Here is a 20,740-nt window from a genome sequence, read left to right on the forward strand (position 1 = left end):
TGTGCTCTTTCTTGCCTGGTGAGTTTGTACACTTTATGACTTACTGTGAGGTGTGAGCAGAGAACAGCCTGGCTCATAAAGATTCCTGTGTCCAGGTTTTTCTGGGCCTGGGATTTCCTCTGCCACAATTGTTTTCCCTGTCAGAAAGTGTTTCTCCTCCTTTGTGTTCTGTAACTCCCATGGTTTCCTTCCCCTTCCCCTTCCACAGCTAAATCTCAGTGCTCCTCCTCCTTTGGTTCTTTCCCCTCCAGCTATGATTTTACCAACTAGAATGTCCTTATAGAAACGTGTTTAACCATGGCACACACCCCTTCAAACCCCTGTAATTAAAAAGGGGGGACGTAGTTTAGAGACAGCTCTGGCTCTGCTGGCAGTTAGCTCTCAACCCAAAAATGTGGGTAGGAACGGTAGCAGCAGTGCAGCACCTCCAGGAGCCTCGCTAAATAAAGAGCAATTCAAAAGGCACGGAGTGTTTATAATGTTGGCTGCAAGGTGACTCACACATTTTAAAATATTCAAAGTACTCATTTCAATAAACTACGGTTCATTTAATGCCGAGAAGTAATTCTTCAGCGAGCTCATATTTTGGGGAATTCAAAATTATATGCTGGCCCATAAGCCGGGTATTCATCCTGGATATTCAATAAACACTGTTGTGATTGAGTTGCCTGCAAACACACATATATATCATATATGCGTCACTTCATGGCTAACAATGTGCATGCAATGTGACAATTTGTAAAGCAAAATTGTTTAAGTATCTTTTTTTTAAAAATATTATTTTGTAGGGCTGGAGAGATGGCTCAGTGGTTGAGAGCACCGGCTGTTCTTCCAGAGGACTGGGGTTCAATTCCCAGCATCTACGTGGTAGCTCACACCTGTATGTAATTCCAGTTCCAGGGCTTCTGACATGCTCACACAGACATACATACAGGCAGAACACCAATGAATATAAAATAGGAATAAATTATATATATAAAAATTATTTTGCTTGGGTATGTATGCGTGATGTGCTTGTGTTTGCATGTGTGCACACGTGTGTGGGAGCAGGTGCATGTGTGCATGGGTAGAAGCTACAGGCTGACAGTGGACGTTTTTCTTCTTTGCCCTCTGTTTTGTAGGGTCCTCACTTGGACCTACACCTTGCTAATTCAGCGAGTCCTGCTAGTCAGTGTGTTCTGGGACCCATCTCTGACACTGCGATCACACCATGCGATCACACCATGCCTGCCTTCCCAAGATTTCTACGGGCACCGGGGGTCTGAAACCTGGTCTGTATGCTCACACAGCTCACATTTTACCCACTGAGCTGTCTCCCCATCCCAGCAAAGTTCTTTGGAATTCAAATGTTCATTTATGCCAGGAATGCTTTTTGACATAGAGGTGGTTTTCTGTTTCAACAGAATGCACTGTTAACAGAATCAGAAATGCACTCCAGCATTAAAACAAAACAAAATGAAACAAAACACATCTGATTTACCTAAGTCCTTTTACAAGTGATAATTCCACCTAAAATTACTTTAACAACCTCCATGTCTTTTCGTATAGACTCTATGTACATAGTCCCAAGTAGTGTGAAAATGCAATCTTTATCCAGGTTTGAGATCCGCCTGTTTAGAAACATGTGGATGAATGATATTGTCATGTATCGTTTGGAGGTTGGTGCTGTGTGTAGTTTTCTTTTTCTTACAGGTAATCAAATTCAGGCTTCACCTATGCTCAGCACACTCCCAGCTCCCTTCCCAGAATGCATTTTCCTTGTCAATGTAAATGTTTAGTCTCTGGCACATTTTTGCATCACAGTTCCCAGATTCTTCTCCATTCTAAGCTTCTGGTGTAGAATTGCTAATAACAAATTACTGAAAAGAGCTACACCATCCTAACCAGTCAGCAGGACTAGACTGTCCCAACGCGCCCGGTGCCTTGTCTCCACAGAAAAAGGATATCAAGTGAGTAAAGAATATTTCATAAACATTAAACATAACCTGGAAGAGAGTTTTATGAGAACAATGGTAGTTCTTTTATGGTAGTGAATATAAGGAGTATTAGGCGGGATCAGGGACTTGGAGCTGTGTGTAAGACCTATGAGCAGGCACGGTGTACTCTGGTGTAAAGTCCAGACTTCTTTGCCTTCACACACGTGACTCTTTCCCTGTCTTCCTCCTTTTCCTCCTCCATTTTTCCTCCTCTTTTCTTAGATAGGGCATCCTTTCCTGTCTCCTCACCACTTCAACTCCTACATCAGAAGATTATGGGGTGGAGGAGAGAATGAGGAAACAAACAAGGTCCTTCTTCAGTATAACTGTCAACTTGATACAGCCTAGGTCATATTGGTCTGTGGGGCGTTACCCTGCTAACTGATGGAGGAGGGCCCATCGACTGTGGGCAGTCTCTGTAGGTAGTTCTGGGCTATACAAAACAAAGAACAAACTATCTAAGCATGTCTTAAGGTTTCCATTGCTGTAAAATGACCGAGGCAAATCTAAAAGACATTTAATTGGGGTTGGCTTACAGTTTCAGAGGCTCAGTCCATTATCACCACAGCCAGAAGCATGGCAGTGTCCAGGTAGGCAAGGCGCTGGAGGAGCTGAGAGCTCTACATCCTCATCCAAAGGAAGCCAGGAGCAGACTGTCTCCAGGCAGTTAGGAGCGGGGTCTTAAAGCCCACCCCTCCCCCGCAGTGACACACTTCCTCCAACAAGGCCACACCTACTCCAAGAAGACCACACCTAACAGTGCCACTGCCTGGGCTGAGCATGTTCAAACCACCACAAAGCATAGCCTGTGAGCCAGTTAGCAGCCTTTCTCCACAGTTCCCCACAGTGGCTTCCCCCAACAATGGACTATGATCTGTAAGCTGAAACAAACCATTTGCTCCTCTAAATTGTTTTTGGTCAAGGTATGCATCACCACAGAATGAAATTAGAACCATATCATAAAAATCCAGAACATTCATTACATGAAGAAATCACGTGTTCTCTTTTGAAGGAGTTGTAGCATCAGGGAACTAAATCTATGAATTGCCTGTGAGGTTAATATGCAAGCAGACTGAATGCAGGGAATGGTCCTTCTGTGCTGGATCAGGCTCTGTCATTGAAAGGGATCCCAAGGGTAAGCAAGGTCCTTGCTTAACGCATTCCTCAGCTTGGGAATCGCTGGTAACACCAGGAGAAGGAAGTGGAAACACCGATTCTCCACTAAGTCAGTTCAGCAGTGTTCAGTCCTATCTGACTCCTAGTTTCTTCATGTTTTTCATCTCATTTCAGAATTATTAAGAATATTCGAAAGCTTTGAGGAAATTGTGGAGTGATAAACAGCAACACAAAAGTCTACTTATTCTGTGAGGTTAAGATTCCAAGACATGGAGGGGGTGCCTGAAACTTGGGATATTACCAACCCCTAGAGATGCTGTCACTCCCCATCCCCACTTCTGTACCTACATACCTATATCAAAACTTAGTATGAATTAGAGTAGAACAATTATTACACATGACAAACGTTATTTAAAAACATACAAAATGCTTATTTCTGGTATTTTCCATCTAATATCCACCCCTCAACCCCTCCCCCCCATACTCCTCCTCACCCCAGGTCCCTCACAAGGATCCTCAGATACCTAAAACTGCCTCTACTCAGATAAAGGTGGACTACTGCATCAGAGGGCTGAGCATCTACAGAGTCAGAGACTGTTCTAGGACATCCTGAAGGTTACAAACCTTTAAGTTTAGGACTGCTAAAACCAGTGGTGAAAGAGGGATGCGCCTTGGAGAACCTCTCTCAACAGTTTTTAACCGCCCAGGAACAACGCTCTGAGGGAAAAATCAGAGGGCGCGACCCCAGGCTCATCTCGTGTCAGGACAAATCAAGAGGAGGGAGTGTCGGATGTAGTGGGGGAGGGCTCCTATAAATTTTTGGGGACAGATTGTAGAAGTCAGAAGTCACACAAGGATGTAAGCTTTCTCCCAACATCCTCTCCAGCGTTTTCAGGTGAAAATCCCGGTTTGCGGGCTAGTGGTTCTTAAGTGCAAACAGCCCAAAGCACTTTCCCTTCCCCCCACCCGGTCCCTCTCCCTGTCCCTCCCGTGAGTCCTCCGTTTCCAGGCGACTGGCATCGCACCTACTGTCCCAGTCTAGTTTAGGCACCAGTGCGGTTCGCGCGCGCCACCTGGAGGCCATAGGAGGAAGAGCGCGGGGGAGGCGTTGCAGAGGTCAGGGCAGTGGTCCAGACCTTTCTTCTTTCTCCCCAAGGTCTCTCTCTCCTTGCATTCTCTGTGCATGGGAAGGAGGTCTATGTGAATAGGACTCCGGCTCTGTGCGCATGTCTCGCACAGGTCATTGCAAGCTTGTACTTGCTGATGTAAAATCACTCCTTCGTGATTTCCAAACAACATCCGGGGTGTGGGAAGGGGCAGAACTCCTGTGATGCAGGCGCTGTGCTTTTCTGTCTGCTTTTGTCAGGTTGGGTTTAACTCCAAATAGAATTGCAGACACCTGGAGCAAGTACCGCGGAGTAACTTGAGGCACCGTAAGTCTTTGCTTCTGTCTTCTCATTTTACCTTTAAGTGTTCAATAAAGCAGTATAGATGTAGCCACAAAGCAGTTTCCAGGGTAGGAACCAAGTCCCGCCCCTTCCTGTCCAGTCCCAGCAGTACAGCATTTTAAGTTCCGCTTGCGCAGGCCAGTCTCATCCTGAAGGCAGTCTGTAGAGTCTCTCATTTCTCTCATTACGTTCCAGTAATTTTCTTTTTGGCCTGAGAAGTCAGAAGTCAGGCTCCTTTAGGCCTCCTATTCACTTCCAAGTGATCTCGTTGGCTTTAAAAATAGATTAAAACATAGTTTATAATTTTAAGCTTTTCATTGATTCTTTGTGAATTTTACATCTATCCCAATCCCACTCGTTCCCCATCCCTTGATACTTGCCCTCTGCCTGTGTAACCTCCCTCCACAAAAGATAACAAAAATTAAAATAAAAAAAAATCTCGTGGAAGTTGCAGTGTGTCACGAGGTATACACAGCTTTTGTCCACACATCTTTACTTGCAAATGCTCACTGCAATGAGTTGTTGGTTTGGTTCGAGGCTTCTGGCTTCTGCTATACTATCAATATTGGATCCCTACTGGGACTTCTCTTAGGTACCCTGTTGTTGCCCTGTATCATGGAGAACCTGCAGCTTTGGATCAGCAGGGCTGGCCCCTTCATGCACTCCATTGATGGATTGAGGATGAGGAGTTTAAGGTCAGCCTGGGCGAAGATCTGGGATCTGGGTCTGACTGGTAGCTGAGTTGGTGACCCACCAGCTCTCCAGAACCCACACCACCAGGGCCAGCTCTCCAGCATTGCCTCAGCTAGCTCACTCAATGTCGCAGCCAGCAAGGGGCAGAGTCAGCTCTCCCACCTACCGCAGGTGATGGGCATCGGGGTCGGGGAGGGGGGCAAACTCCCCCTCATGCCACTGCATAGCAGACAAGGGGTGGGGCCAGCTCTAGGTTATAATTTGTTTGTTTGTTTATTTATTTAATGTCTGAGAGCACACTGCCAACACACCAGAAGAGGGCATCAGATCCCATTACAGATGGTTGTGAGCCACCATGTGGTTGCTGGGAATTGAACTCAGGTCCTCTGGAAGAGCAGACAGTGCTCTTAACCACTGAGCCATCTCTCCAGTCCCTGGGTTATTGACTTTTAAAGGTTAATATTTTGTTATTATATTAGTGACCTATTGAAGGAAGGTAACTGAGGAAGTTAGTTTAAAAAAAAAAGATAGCTGTTGGTTAAGAGGATTTTCTTATTAGTTAAAAAAAAAATCAACCCAAGCATGGAGATGCATACCTGTGGTCTCATCTTTCTAAAAGGCTAAATTAAGAGGATGATGATTTTAAGGTCAGCCTGGGCTGCATAGGAAGACTTTATTGTAAAAACAAAACCAATCAGAAGAGCGGGTAAGTGCCAGAGGAACTCCCTAGGTCTTAGTCTCAGTTCACAAAAACCCATTCCATAGCCCCCTTCCCCTGTCCTCTCCTGCTGCTGTGCCTCAAGCCCCAACTCAGGCAGGGTTCTGATGCCCAGAAAGAGGCACGGCCATTTGGAGAACAGGTGCAGGCCAAGCAAATCAGAATAAAACTAAAAACCCCAAACCAACCAAGCGAACGAACAAACAAACAAACAAACAGAAAGGTGAACTCAGGTAGAGATTCCCTAGTGGAGCAGATAGCACAGTTGACATCTGAACCACAGGTCCTCCACTTGCTCAGGGCCCCCAATCCTCACTCACTTCCTCTGACTCCTCCAATGGGGGCAGAGACCTCCTATTGCACCAAAGGCCAAGCTAGCCACCAGAGGTCTAACTCTCAATTTGGACAGAGACTCCCTCCTGAATCAGAGGTCATGCTGGCCAACAAAAATCCAGGCCACAAAGACCAGAAGACCAAAGAGGAAACAGAAAACTAAACAGAAACAAAACATCCAACCAACAAAGATAAACTCAGAAATCAGCACCTAGACCCATACTCATCCCCAAACCAGATGTCAAAACACCAGTGTAAGAACACAACAGATAGTGTATGATACCATCAGAGCCCAGCTGCCCTGTGACAGCAAGAATGCTCCAAAAGAGCTGAGGCACACACATATGACCCCAAGACCCACTTATGAAGATGATAGACATCCTTAAAGAGGAAATGCCAAAAATATCTCTTAAAGAAATTGAGGAAAAGACAAACAAAAATTAGGGAAAATCAATAAATCCCATAAGGAATGCCAAGAAGAAACAAACAAGTGAAGGAAACTGTTCAAGTCCTGGACATTGAAATAGAAGCAATAAAGAGAACACAAACTGAGGGATCTGTGGAGATGAAAACCCACGAAAGTGAACAGGATTTACAGATGCAAGCTTCACCAACAAACTACACAATATGGAAGAGAGAAGCTCAGGCTGAAGATAGGTTAGAAGAAATTGACCCATCAGAAGGAGATGTTAAATCTAAAACATTGCTGGCACAAAGCATCCACAACATCCAAGACACTGGAAAGAACAAACCCAAGAGTAAAGGAATAGAAGAACTCCAGCTTAAAAGCCCAGAAAATATATTTAACTAAATCACAGAAGAAAGCTTTCCCAGCCTAAAGAAGGACATGCCTATAAAGAAGCTTCCAGACTCAGAAAAAGAGTGGACCCTTTGCTACATACTAATTAAAACACAAAGAATGCAGATCAAATAAAAAAATATTAAAAGCTGCACGAGAAAAAGGCCAAGTAACGTATAAAGGCAAACCAATTAGAATTACACCTGATTTCGCAATGGAAACTCTAAAAGACAGAAGGGCCTGGGCAGATGTGATGCAGACTCTAAGGGATCACAGATGCCAGCCCAGACTATTATACTCAGCAAAACTTCAATCACATAGAAGAAAACAAGCCATTCCACAAGAAAAATCAAATTTAAACATTATCTATCTATAAATCCAGCTCCAAAGAAGGTACTAGAAGGAAAGCTCTAACCCAAGGAGGTTAACTACACCCACGCAAACACAGGCAATAAATAACCTCACACACACACACACACACACACACACACACACACACACACACACACCCCACACACCCCTCACACGACCACTACCAAAAATGACAGGAATTAGCAATCATTACTCATTAATATTTCTCAATATCAGTGGACTCAATTCTCTAATGAAAGACACAGGCTAACAGAGTGGATACAAACCCAGGATCCATCCTTCCACAGCATACAAGAAAGAAACCTCAAAATCAAAGCTAGACATTACCTCAGAGTAAAGGGTTGGAAAAAGATTTTCTAAGCAAGCTGGTGTAGCTATTCTAATATCTAGCAAATAGACCTCAAACCAAAACTAAAAAAAAAAAGAGAAGGACATTTTATACTCATCAAAGGACAAAGATGTTTCAAATTTTTACATCCATGCCCCAAATGCAAACATACTTACATCTGAAAAACAAACAAACAACCCATTACTAAAGCCTGAACCATACATAGGTCGAACCTCACACATTAGTTGTGGGAGACTTTGATACCTGACTCTCACCAATGGACAGATCATCCAGACAAAACTAACCAGAGAAATAATGGAAATAATAGATGTTAGGAATCAAATAACCTAACAGATATCTACAGATAATGTCACTCAAACACAAAAGAACGGACCTTCTTCTCAGCACCTTACAGAACATTCTCCAAAATTGACCACATCCTTGGTCATAAAGGAAGTCTCAACAGATACAAGAACATTGAATAACCCCCTGTATCTGAGACCACCACAGATGAAAGCTGGGTTTCAACACCAGACACAACAGAAAGCCTACATAACTCATGGAAACTGAACAGCTCTATACTCAATGACCATTGATTGGGTCAAGGCAGGAATAAGGAAATTAAAGACTTCCTAGTATTCAATGAAAATGGATGCACAACATACCCAAACTTATGGAACACAAAGTGTTGCTAAGAGGAAAGTTCATAGCACTAAGTGCCTTCATAAGGAAATTGCAGAGATCTCATACTAGCGACTTATCAGCACACCTGGAAGCTAGAACAAAACGAAGCAAACACACCCAAGAGGAGTAAATGGCAGGAAGTAATCAAACCGAGGGCAGAAATCAATGAAATAAAAACACAGAGAATGATACAAAGAATCAATGAAGCCAAAAGTTGCTTCTTTGGGAAAGTCAACAAAATAGACAAACTTCCTTATTCAAACTAATTAAAAGGCAGAGAAAGAATATCCAAATTAACAAAATTAGAAATGAAAAGGGGGACATAACAGACACTGAGCAAATCCGAAGAATCATTAGGTCTTACTTTCAAAATCTGTACTTCACAAAATTGAAAACCTAAAAGAATTGGGAAATGTTCTTGATAGAAACAAATTACTGAAGCTAAATCAAGATCAGATAAACAATTTGAATAGACCTGTAACCTCTAAGGAAGTAGAAGCCAAGTCTCCCCCCACCCCACCCCCAAAAAAAGAAAAAAAAAAGCCCAGAACAAGATTGTTTTAGAGCAGAATTCTATTAGACATTCAAAGAGCTAATATTAACACTTTTTAAACAAAAATAAAAAAATACAAGGAACACTGCCAAACTCATTCTATAAGGTCACAGTCACCCTGATGCCCAAAGAAACAAAGAAAATTATGGAGCAATTTCCCCCATGAACATACTCAAAAAATTACCCACAATCAGAATCTAAGACCACATCAAAAAGATCATTCACCATGATCAAGTAGGCTTCAGTCCCAGAGATGCAGGGATGGTTCAACATACAAAAAAATTGCAGTGTAATCCACCATATAAATAAATGGAGAGAAAAAGCCCACACAATCACATCATTAGTCACGGAAAAGCCTTTGACAAGATCCAACAGCTCTTTGTGATAAAAGTCTTGGAGAGAACGGGGATACAGAGGACATACCTAGACATAGAAAAGGCAATTTACATCAAGCCTATCACCACCATCAAATTAAATGGAGAGAAAGTCAAAGCAATTTCACTAAGACCAGGACTAAGATAAGGCTGTTCACTTTCTGTCTATTCAATGTAGTAGTACCTCAAGGTCCAGCTAGAGCAATCAGACAAGTGAAGGAGATCAAGGGGGATACAAATAGGAGAGGAAAAAGTCAAAGTATTGCTATCTGCAGTGATAAGCTAGCATTCATAAAGAACCAGAACATTCCTACAAGGAAACACCTTCAGCAAAGTAGATGGACACAAAATTAACTAAAAAAAAATCGAAAACCCCGTGGGAGAGAGACCTCACCGCCTGGTCAGGTGGGCACTCCTGAGGCTGCAGAGCTGAGGAGACCACCAACACTGCCCACCCCTGCCCACATCCCTGGCCCAAGAGGCAACTGTATAAGGCCTCTGGGTTCCCGTAGGGGAGGGCCCAGGAGCGGCAGGACCCCTGCGCCTGAGACACCGCTGGAACCTGAAGGAAACAGACCGGATAAACAGTTCTCTGCACCCAAATCCCGTGGGAGGGAGAGCTAAACCTACAGTGAGGCAGACACGCCTGGGAAACCAGAAGAGACTGCACTCTGCGCACATCCAGACGCCAGAGGAAAACACCAAACGCCATCTGGAACCCTGGTGCGCGGAGGCTCCCGGAAAGAGCGGCGCAGATCTTCTCGGTTGCTGCCGCCGCGGAGAGGACTTAGGCAGTACCCCACGAGCACACTTGAGCCTCGGAACCTCAGGTAGGACCAACTTTTCCCCTGCAAGTGACCTGCCTGGTGAACTCAAGACACAGGCCCACAGGAACAGCTGAAGACCTGTAGAGAGGAAAAACTACACGCCCGAAAGCAGAACACTCTGTCCCCATAACTGGCTGAAAGAAAACAGGAAAACAGGTCTTACAGCACTCCTGACACACAGGCTTATAGGACAGTCTAGCCACTGTCAGAAATAGCAGAACAAAGTAACACTAGAGATCATCTGATGGCGAGAGGCAAGCGCAGGAACCCAAGCAACAGAAACCAAGACTACATGGCATCATCGGAGCCCAATTCTCCCACCACAATAAACATGGAATATCCAAACACACCAGAAAAGCAAGCTCTAGTTTCAAAATCATATTTGATCATGATGCTGGAGGACTTCAAGAAAGACGCGAAGAACTCCCTTAGAGAACAAGTAGAAGCCTACAGAGAGGAATCGCAAAAATGCCTGAAAGAATTCCAGGAAAACATAAATAAACAAGTAGAAACCCATAGAGAGGAGACATAAAAATCCCTGAAAGAATTGCAGGAAAACACAATCAAACAGTTGAAGGAATTAAAAATGGAAATAGAAGCAATCAAGAAAGAACACATGGAAACAACCCTGGATATAGAAAATCAAAAGAAGAGACAAGGAGCTGTAGATAGAAGCTTCACCAACAGAATACAAGAGATGGAAGAGAGAATCTCAGGAGCAGAAGATTCCCTAGAAATCTTTGACTCAACTGTCAAAGATAATGTAAAGCAGAAAAAGCTACTGGTCCAAAACATACAGGAAATCCAGGACTCAATGAGAAGATCAAACCTAAGGATAATAGGTATAGAAGAGAGTGAAGACTCCCAGCTCAAAGGACCAGTAAATATCTTCAACAAAATCATAGAAGAAAACTTCCCTAACCTAAAAAAAGAGATACCCATAGGCATACAAGAAGCCTACAGAACTCCAAATAGATTGGACCAGAAAAGAAACACCTCCCGTCACATAATAGTCAAAACACCAAACGCACAAAATAAGGAAAGAATATTAAAAGCAGTAAGGGAAAAAGGTCAAGTAACATATAAAGGGAGACCTATCAGAATCACACCAGACTTTTCGCCAGAAACTATGAAGGCCAGGAGATCCTGGACAGATGTCATACAGACCCTAAGAGAACACAAGTGCCAGCCCAGGTTACTGTATCCTGCAAAACTCTCAATTAACATAGATGGAGAAACCAAGATATTCCATGACAAAACCAAATTTACACAATATCTTTCTACAAATCCAGCACTACAAAGGATAATAAAGGGTAAAGCCCAACATAAGGAGGCAAGCTATACCCTAGAAGAAGCAAGAAACTAATCGTCTTGGCAAGAAAACAAAGAGAAGAAAAGCACACAAACATAACCTCACATCCAAGTATGAATATAACAGGAAGCAATAATCACTATTCCTTAATATCTCTCAACATCAATGGCCTCAACTCCCCAATAAAAAGACATAGATTAACAAACTGGATACGCAACGAGGACCCTGCATTCTGCTGCCTACAGGAAACACACCTCAGAGACAAAGACAGACACTACCTCAGAGTGAAAGTCTGGAAATCAACTTTCCAAGGAAATGGTCGGAAGAAGCAAGCTGGAGTAGCCATTCTAATATCAAATAAAATCAATTTTCAATTAAAAGTCATCAAAAAAGATAAGGAAGGACACTTCATATTCATCAAAGGAAAAATCCACCAAGATGAACTCTCAATCCTAAATATCTATGCCCCAAATACAAGGGCACCTACATACGTAAAAGAAACCTTACTAAAGCTCAAAACACACATTGCACCTCACACAATAATAGTGGGAGATTTCAACACCCCACTCTCATCGATGGACAGATCATGGAAACAGAAATTACACAGAGATGTAGACAGACTAAGAGAAGTCATGAGCCAAATGGACTTAACGGATATTTATAGAACATTCTATCCTAAAGCAAAAGGATATACCTTCTTCTCAGCTCCTCATGGTACTTTCTCCAAAATTGACCATATAGTTGGTCAAAAAACGGGCCTCAACAGGTACAGAAAGATAGAAATAATCCCATGCGTGGTATCAGACCACCACGGCCTAAAACTGGTCTTCAATAACAATAAGGGAAGAATGCCCACATATACGTGGAAATTGAACAATGCTCTACTCAATGATAACCTAGTCAAGGAAGAAATAAAGAAAGAAATTAAAAACTTTTTAGAATTTAATGAAAATGAAGGTACAACATACCCAAACTTATGGGACACAATGAAAGCTGTGCTAAGAGGAAAACTCATAGCGCTGAGTGCCTGCAGAAAGAAACAGGAAAGAGCATATGTCAGCAGCTTGACAGCACACCTAAAAGCTCTAGAGCAAAAAGAAGCAAATACACCCAGGAGGAGTAGAAGGCAGGAAATAATCAAACTCAGAGCTGAAATCAACCAAGTAGAAACAAAAAGGACCATAGAAAGAATCAACAGAACTAAAAGTTGGTTCTTTGAGAAAATCAACAAGATAGATAAACCCTTAGCCAGACTAACGAGAGGACACAGAGAGTGCGTCCAAATTAACAAAATCAGAAATGAAAAGGGAGACATAACTACAGATTCAGAGGAAATTCAAAAAATCATCAGATCTTACTATAAAAGCCTATATTCAACAAAACTTGAAAATCTACAGGAAATGGACAATTTCATAGACAAATATCAGGTACCGAAGTTAAATCAGGAACAGATAAACCAGTTAAACAACCCCATAACTCCTAAGGATGTAGAAGCAGTCATTAAAGGTCTCCCAACCAAAAAGAGCCCAGGTCCAGATGGGTTTAGTGCAGAATTCTATCAAACCTTCATAGAAGACCTCATACCAACCTTATCCAAACTATTCCACAAAATTGAAACAGATGGATCACTCCTGAATTCCTTCTATGAAGCGACAATTACTCTTATACCTAAACCACACAAAGACCCAACAAAGAAAGAGAACTTCAGACCAATTTCCCTTATGAATATCGACGCAAAAATACTCAACAAAATTCTGGCAAACCGAATCCAAGAGCACATCAAAAAACAATCATCCACCATGATCAAGTAGGCTTCATCCCAGGCATGCAGGGATGGTTTAATATACGGAAAACCATCAACGTGATCCATTATATAAACAAACTGAAAGAACAGAACCACATGATCATTTCATTAGATGCTGAGAAAGCATTTGACAAAATTCAACACCCCTTCATGATAAAAGTCCTGGAAAGAATAGGAATTCAAGGCCCATACCTAAACATAGTAAAAGCCATATACAGCAAACCAGTTGCTAACATTAAACTAAATGGAGAGAAACTTGAAGCAATCCCACTAAAATCAGGGACTAGACAAGGCTGCCCACTCTCTCCCTACTTATTCAATATAGTTCTTGAAGTTCTAGCCAGAGCAATCAGACAACAAAAGGAGGTCAAGGGGATACAGATTGGAAAAGAAGTCAAAATATCACTATTTGCAGATGATATGATAGTTTATTTAAGTGATCCCAAAAGTTCCACCAGAGAACTACTAAAGCTGATAAACAACTTCAGCAAAGTGGCTGGGTATAAAATTAACTCAAATAAATCAGTAGCCTTCCTCTACACAAAAGAGAAACAAGCCGAGAAAGAAATTAGGGAAACGACACCCTTCATAATAGACCCAAATAATATAAAGTACCTCGGTGTGACTTTAACCAAGCAAGTAAAAGATCTGTACAATAAGAACTTCAAGACACTGAGGAAAGAAATTGAAGAAGACCTCAGAAGATGGAAAGATCTCCCATGCTCATGGATTGGCAGGATTAATATAGTAAAAATGGCCGTTTTACCAAAAGCAATCTACAGATTCAATGCAATCCCCTTCAAAATACCAATCCAATTCTTCAAAGAGTTAGACAGAACAATTTGCAAATTCATCTGGAATAACAAAAAACCCAGGATAGCTAAAACTATCCTCAACAATAAAAGGACTTCAGGGGGAATCACTATCCCTGAACTCAAGCAGTATTACAGAGCAATAGTGATAAAAACTGCATGGTATTGGAACAGAGACAGACAGATAGACCAATGGAACAGAATTGAAGACCCAGAAATGAACCCACACACCTATGGTCACTTGATTTTTGACAAAGGAGCCAAAACCATCCAATGGAAAAAAGATAGCATTTTCAGCAAATGGTGCTGGTTCAACTGGAGGTCAACATGTAGAAGAATGCAGATTGATCCATGCTTATCACCCTGTACAAAGCTTAAGTCCAAGTGGATCAAGGACCTCCACATCAAACCTGATACACTCAAACTAATAGAAGAAAAACTAGGGAAGCATCTGGAACACATGGGCACTGGAAAAAATTTCCTGAACAAAACACCAATGGCTTACGCTCTAAGATCAAGAATCGACAAATGGGATCTCATAAAATTGCAAAGCTTCTGTAAGGCAAAGGACACTGTGGTCAGGACAAATCGGCAACCAACAGATTGGGAAAAGATCTTTACCAATCCTACAACAGATAGAGGCCTTATATCCAAAATATACAAAGAACTCAAGAAGTTAGACTGCAGGGAGATAAATAACCCTATTAAAAAATGGGGTTCAGAGCTAAACAGAGAATTCACAGCTGAGGAATGCCGAATGGCTGAGAAACACCTAAAGAAATGTTCAACATCTTTAGTCATAAGGGAAATGCAAATCAAAACAACCCTGAGATTTCACCTCACACCAGTGAGAATGGCTAAGATCAAAAACTCAGGAGACAGCAGATGCTGGCGAGGATGCGGAGAAAGAGGAACACTCCTCCATTGTTGGTGGGCTTGCAGACTGGTACAACCATTCTGGAAATCAGTCTGGAGGTTCCTCAGAAAATTGGACATTGAACTGCCTGAGGATCCAGCTATACCTCTCTTGGGCATATACCCAAAAGATGCCTCAACATATAAAAGAGACACGTGCTCCACTAAGTTCATCGCAGCCTTATTTATAATAGCCAGAAGCTGGAAAGAACCCAGATGCCCTTCAACAGAGGAATGGATACAGAAAATGTGGTACATCTACACAATGGAATATTACTCAGCTATCAAAAACAACAGCTTTATGAAATTCGTAGGCAAATGGTTGGAACTGGAAAATATCATCCTGAGTGAGCTAACCCAATTACAGAAAGACATACATGCTATGCACTCACTGATAAGTGGCTGTTAGCCCAAATGCTTGAATTACCCTAGATGCCTAGAACAAATGAAACTCAAGACGGATGACCAAAATGTGAATGCTTCACTCCTTCTCTAAAAGGGGAACAAGAATACCCTTGGCAGGGAAGAGAGAGGCAAAGATTAAAACAGAGACTGAAGGAACACCCATTCAGAGCCTGCCCCACATGTGGCCCATACATATACAGCCACCCAATTAGACAAGATGGATGAAGCAAAGAAGTGCAGGCCGACAGGAGCCAGATGTAGATCACTCCTGAGAGACACAGCCAGAATACAGCAAATACAGAGGCGAATGCCAGCAGCAAACCACTGAACTGACAATAAGACCCCCGTTGAAGGAATCAGAGAAAGAACTGGAAGAGCTTGAAGGGGCTCGAGACCCCATATGTACAACAATGCCAAGCAACCAGAGCTTCCAGGGACTAAGCCACTACCGAAAGACTATACATGGTCTGACCCTGGACTCTGACCTCATAGGTAGCAATGAATATCCTAGTAAGAGCACCAGTGGAAGGGGAAGCCCTGGGTCCTGCTAAGACTGAACCCCCAGTGAACTAGACTGTTGGGGGGAGGGCGGCAATGGGGGGAGGGTTGGGAGGGGAACACCAATAAGGAAGGGGAGGGGGAGGGGGATGTTTGCTCGGAAACCAAAGAATTATTATTAAGTATTAAATAAATAAAAAAAAAGATTTATCAATAAAAAAAAAATCAGTCGCCCTCTTCATAAAAATGACAAATGGGCCGAGGAAAAGATGACGGAAACAACACCCTTCACAACAGCCACAGATAATGCAAAATGTCTTGGGGTAACTCTAGCCAAGTAAATGAAAGGCCTGTATGACAAGAATTTAATATCTCTGAAGGAGGAAGTTGAAGAAGATCTCATGTGATGGAAAGATCTCTCATGCTCATGGATTGGTAGGACTAACAAAGTAACAATAGTCACCCTATCAAAAGCAATCTACAGGTTCACCACAATTCTTTACAGACTTTGAAAGAGCAATACTCAACTTCATATGGAAAACAACAAAACAACTACTACAACGATCACAACAATCACAACAATCACAACAGCAGCAGCAGCAGCAGCAACACTACACCATCAGCAGGATAGCTGGAACAGTCCTATTCAATAAAAGAGATTCCGACGCCACAGGTATCCATTCCTAATTTTAAGCTGTACTGTAGACTTGTAGCAATAAAAACTGCATGGTTTTGGCACAAAAATAGACATGTTGATCAATTGAATTAAAGACCCAGATGTAACTCCACACACTCGTGGACACCTGAGTTTTGGATAGGAAGTCAGACATATACAATGGGACAAGGAAAGCATCTTCAACAAATGGTTCAGGTCTCACTGGATGAGAAGAATGTAAATAGATCCATGTCTATCACTTTGCACAAATTCAAGTCCAAAGACCCAAACCTAAAGCCAGATACACTAAGCCTGGTAGAAGAGAAAGTGGGGGAGTACCCCTGAGGGCATTGGCACAGGAGACAACCGCCTGAACAGAACACCAATCACATAGGCACTAAGATTGACAATTAATAAATGAGATCTCAAAACAGAAAAGCCTCTACATCTGAAGGATAAATAATATCCAAAATATATAAAGAACTCAAGAATAGATACCAACAAACTGAATAAATTAAAAATGGGGTACAGAGCTAAACAGAATTCTCAACAGAGGAATCTCCAATGGCCAAGAAGCACTTAAACATTCAACATCCTTAAACATCAGGAAAATACAAATCAAAATGACCCCAGTAATCTACCTTACACCTGTCAGAATGGCTAAGACTAAAAACTCAAGCGACAGCTCATGCTGGCAAGGATGTGGAGCAAGGGAAACACTCCTCCACTGCTGGTGGGAGTGCAAATCTGTACAGCCACTTTGGACATCAATATGGAATCCTCTCACAGAATTGGAAATTGACCTGCCTCAGCACCCAACTATACCATACTCAAAGGATGCTCCGTTCTACCATAAAGACACTTGCTCACCTATGTTCACAGCAGCTTTATTTGTAATACCCAGAAACTGGAAACAACCTAGATGTTCTTCAACCAAAGAATGGATAAAGAAAATGTGGTACATTTACACAATGGAGTACTACTCAGCTGTTAAAAACAATGATGTCATGAAACTTTCAGGCAAATGGATGGAACAAGAAAATATCATCCCGAGTGGGGCAACCCATACCCATTCTTTGCACTAACGTCTAAGTAGATGGGAGCTATAAATTAAAGGATAATCGTGCTACAATCTACAGACCCAAAGTGGTTAAATAACGAAGATGGCTTAAGAAGGGACCTAAGGAGCTCCCTGGAAAGGGGGATTTGAATAGATTTCACCAGTGGACTGGGGGCTGGTAGGGTTGGTAACAGAAGGGATCAGGTTGGGGGAAGAGGGAGAAAAATTGTAATTGGGCATTTCAGGGGCAAAGTAGAAACCTACAGCAATGGAAACTCCATGGAATCTGCGAGAGTAAACCTAACAAAGACTCCTAGTATTGGGGGGACACAGAGCCTGAAATGCCCACCCTCAGTAACCAGGCAAGGCCTCAAGTGGAGGGACTGGAACACCAACCCGGCCACAAACCCGTCGATCTGATCTACAGTTTGTCCTGCCTGCAGATTGTTCTGGGACTGGAGTCTAGCATAATCATCATCCGAGAGATCAGAAAGACTTCGTACAGCGACTGATGGGAGCAGACGCAGAGTCCCACAGCCAAGCACTGGAGTCCTTCGAGGAGGAGGGGTAGGAAGAATAGGGGAAACCAGGGCGTCAGGGTCACCATGAGAACACAGTGCACAGAATAAGCTGATCTCAGGGAGCCTGCAGGGGTCCGACCTCGGCCCTCTGCATATATTATGGCTGAGTCCATAGTGTTCTTGTGGGAATCCGGACAATGGGAGAATAATCCCAACCTAACACCAAAAGTCATCCTAAAATTAAATAGTTTGGAGAAGTCAAAACTTCCTCCCACCCTGTCCCCACCAATTTCCTGAGATTTGTATATCCAATGAAGTAATTTTATTTCTTTATTCGTTTGTTTTCTGGAGATAGGGTCTCACTATGTAGAGCTGCCTGGCCTGGAAATTACTCTGCAGAGATCCACCTCTCCGCCTCTGGAGTGGTGGGGTTGAAGGCCAGCACCACTGTACCAGCACGATTAGTATTTAGTTAGCCACTCTTCCCCAGGCTAACAACAGGTGCAGTTATAGGGTGAACTTATTAAGTAGGGCACGGATTAGCTGACAAGGAGTTACTGCCCATAGGGCTTCAAGCACGGAGCCTTTTTTATTAACTGGAATCAGTCTGTTCTTCTCCAGAGTTTTGACTTTGTTCCCGCATCATTTCCTATAAATCTCAGGCTTGCTTTCTGTACCAGAGTCTGGGCCCATAATCAAAAATGCGTTCCACTCTACCATTTGTCCTCTGCTTGGTTTTCCTAACAGTGTTTGCCAGTTGGTGGTCAACAGCGCAGCCAGATGAAAACCATTCGCCCAGTTCCCTCATTTGACCCTGATTTTTTTCTTTTCCTAGACTTGCCATATTGAAAGATATACAAGCTGAGGTGAGAAAAGGATCCGTGGGAGAAAAAGCCAGATACGCTGCTTTTGGAAAGACTCACAAAAAAACCCAGTTTTGTATGAACAAGTATTAATACATTTTTAAAAACGAAACCACATAGTCTTTTGACAACATACATTTTAAGAATCATGAGCACATTTGCTGTTGCACTCTCTCTCTCTCTCTCTCTCTCTCTCTCTCTCATGTGTGTGTGTGTGTGTGTATGTGTGTGTGTATGTATGTATGTGTGTATGTATATATGTATGTGTGTGTCATAATTTTATGTGTATGGGTGTTTTGCCTGTGTGCATGTCTATGCAACCACATGTACATTTAGCATCCACATCATCCAGAAGAGGGCATTGGATCTCCTGCAACTGGAGTTATAGACTATTGTTAGCTTCCACATGGGTGCTGCACCAGTGCTCTTAACCACAAGCCATCTCTCCAGCCCCTGGCTGTCTGTTTTAATCAGGAGCTTCATGTTTTCCTCTCCCAGCAGGTAGCCATGACACTGGTGCTGCTAGGGGAGAGGCTTACTTCCTTTGGTGGACTACTTGCCTGCTTTTCTTCTACATGCTCAAGGTATCCTGTTATTACCTCTGTGAGCTCTGCAGCGCTTCCTCTGTTTCTTCCTTTGGAATAGAGTCCATCTTTTCTCATCACGAATCCTCTACTTCATGTCATCTTGGGGAGTTAGCTTCTAACTGATCTTACCAACAAGTGTCCTACTACAACCATTTTGGAAAGCCATTTGGTAGTCCCTTATAGTGACACAGATAGTGAATGGAAGAGTGATATCACTCCTGCATCTTGACTTAGGAAAAATAAAAATAAGCAATTTAGTAGCTTCATTTCTAATATCTGGAAACAGCACAGACATTCAGCAGTAGGTAATTATGCAAACAAGCAACGCACGGCCACATAATGGAATACCACACAGCAGTGAAAAGTGGAGAAAATTAAACTGTCAATACTTACAACAACAATCTTTAAAAGCATTTATCAAAGTGAAGAATCCCAGTGGGACGTAAAAGTCTTATACACAATCCTAGAAAAGACTCAAGGCCTAGGATCTATATGGGTGGGTACATAAGTTAGTTCCCCTTCTGTTGCTGTGGTAAATCACCATGACCTCTAGAAGAACAAGCTTATTTGGGTTTGCAGTTCTAGAGGATTAGAGTCCGCCATGGTGGAATGAAGGCACCGCAGCAGGAGCAGGAAGCTGAGGGCTCACACTGTGAACCACAGGCATGGAGCAGAGAGCAAATTGACGTGGTACATCTCACCTCCGGTGACAGATACTTCCTCTAACAAGGCTACGTCCTAAGCCTCCCAGACAGCTCAACCAATTGAGGATCAGGTTTCAAAATCCCAAGACTGCGAAGGACTTTTCTCATTCAAACTCTCACTGAGGCTTAGGGAATTGAGTATGGCGGGATCTGGCAGGGGAGAACGTGTGTGTGTGTGTGTGTGTGTGTGTGTGTGTGTGTGTGTGTGTGTGTGTGAGAGAGAGAGAGAGAGAGAGAGAGAGAAAGAGAGAGGTTATATATAATGTTTTATATATGTAAAATATGTGTTATATATATGATATATATATATATATATACGCTAAAGCCTATATGGGTGTGTGTTTCTTTTTGTATATAAACTATATTTAAGCAAAATTAATTTT

At 42.5% G+C, this 20,740-nt stretch overlaps 1 protein-coding gene and 1 long non-coding RNA gene across 8 annotated transcripts in view; one reads left to right on the top strand and one right to left on the bottom strand.

The window, feature by feature from the left end:
• Ccdc83 (coiled-coil domain containing 83) overlaps positions 1-20,740 on the bottom strand; it is a 78,558-nt gene that overhangs the window by 57,361 nt on the left and 457 nt on the right. For 2 of the 7 annotated variants that reach the window (NM_001432513.1, NM_001432516.1), the window contains 1 exon segment: positions 3,717-3,789. The gene's annotated coding sequence lies outside the window, so the exon portion shown is untranslated. 7 annotated transcript variants of the gene reach the window in all.
• Positions 1,823-19,178, top strand: LOC134485150 (uncharacterized). The gene is made up of 3 exons (XR_015651858.1): positions 1,823-1,949; positions 4,459-4,525; positions 19,039-19,178. It is a non-coding gene; the product is annotated as an uncharacterized LOC134485150 (long non-coding RNA).

This window comes from Rattus norvegicus, chromosome 1 (assembly GCF_021556685.1).
Source record: "Rattus norvegicus strain SHRSP/BbbUtx chromosome 1, alternate assembly SHRSP_T2T, whole genome shotgun sequence".
Taxonomy (NCBI): domain Eukaryota; kingdom Metazoa; phylum Chordata; class Mammalia; order Rodentia; family Muridae; genus Rattus; species Rattus norvegicus.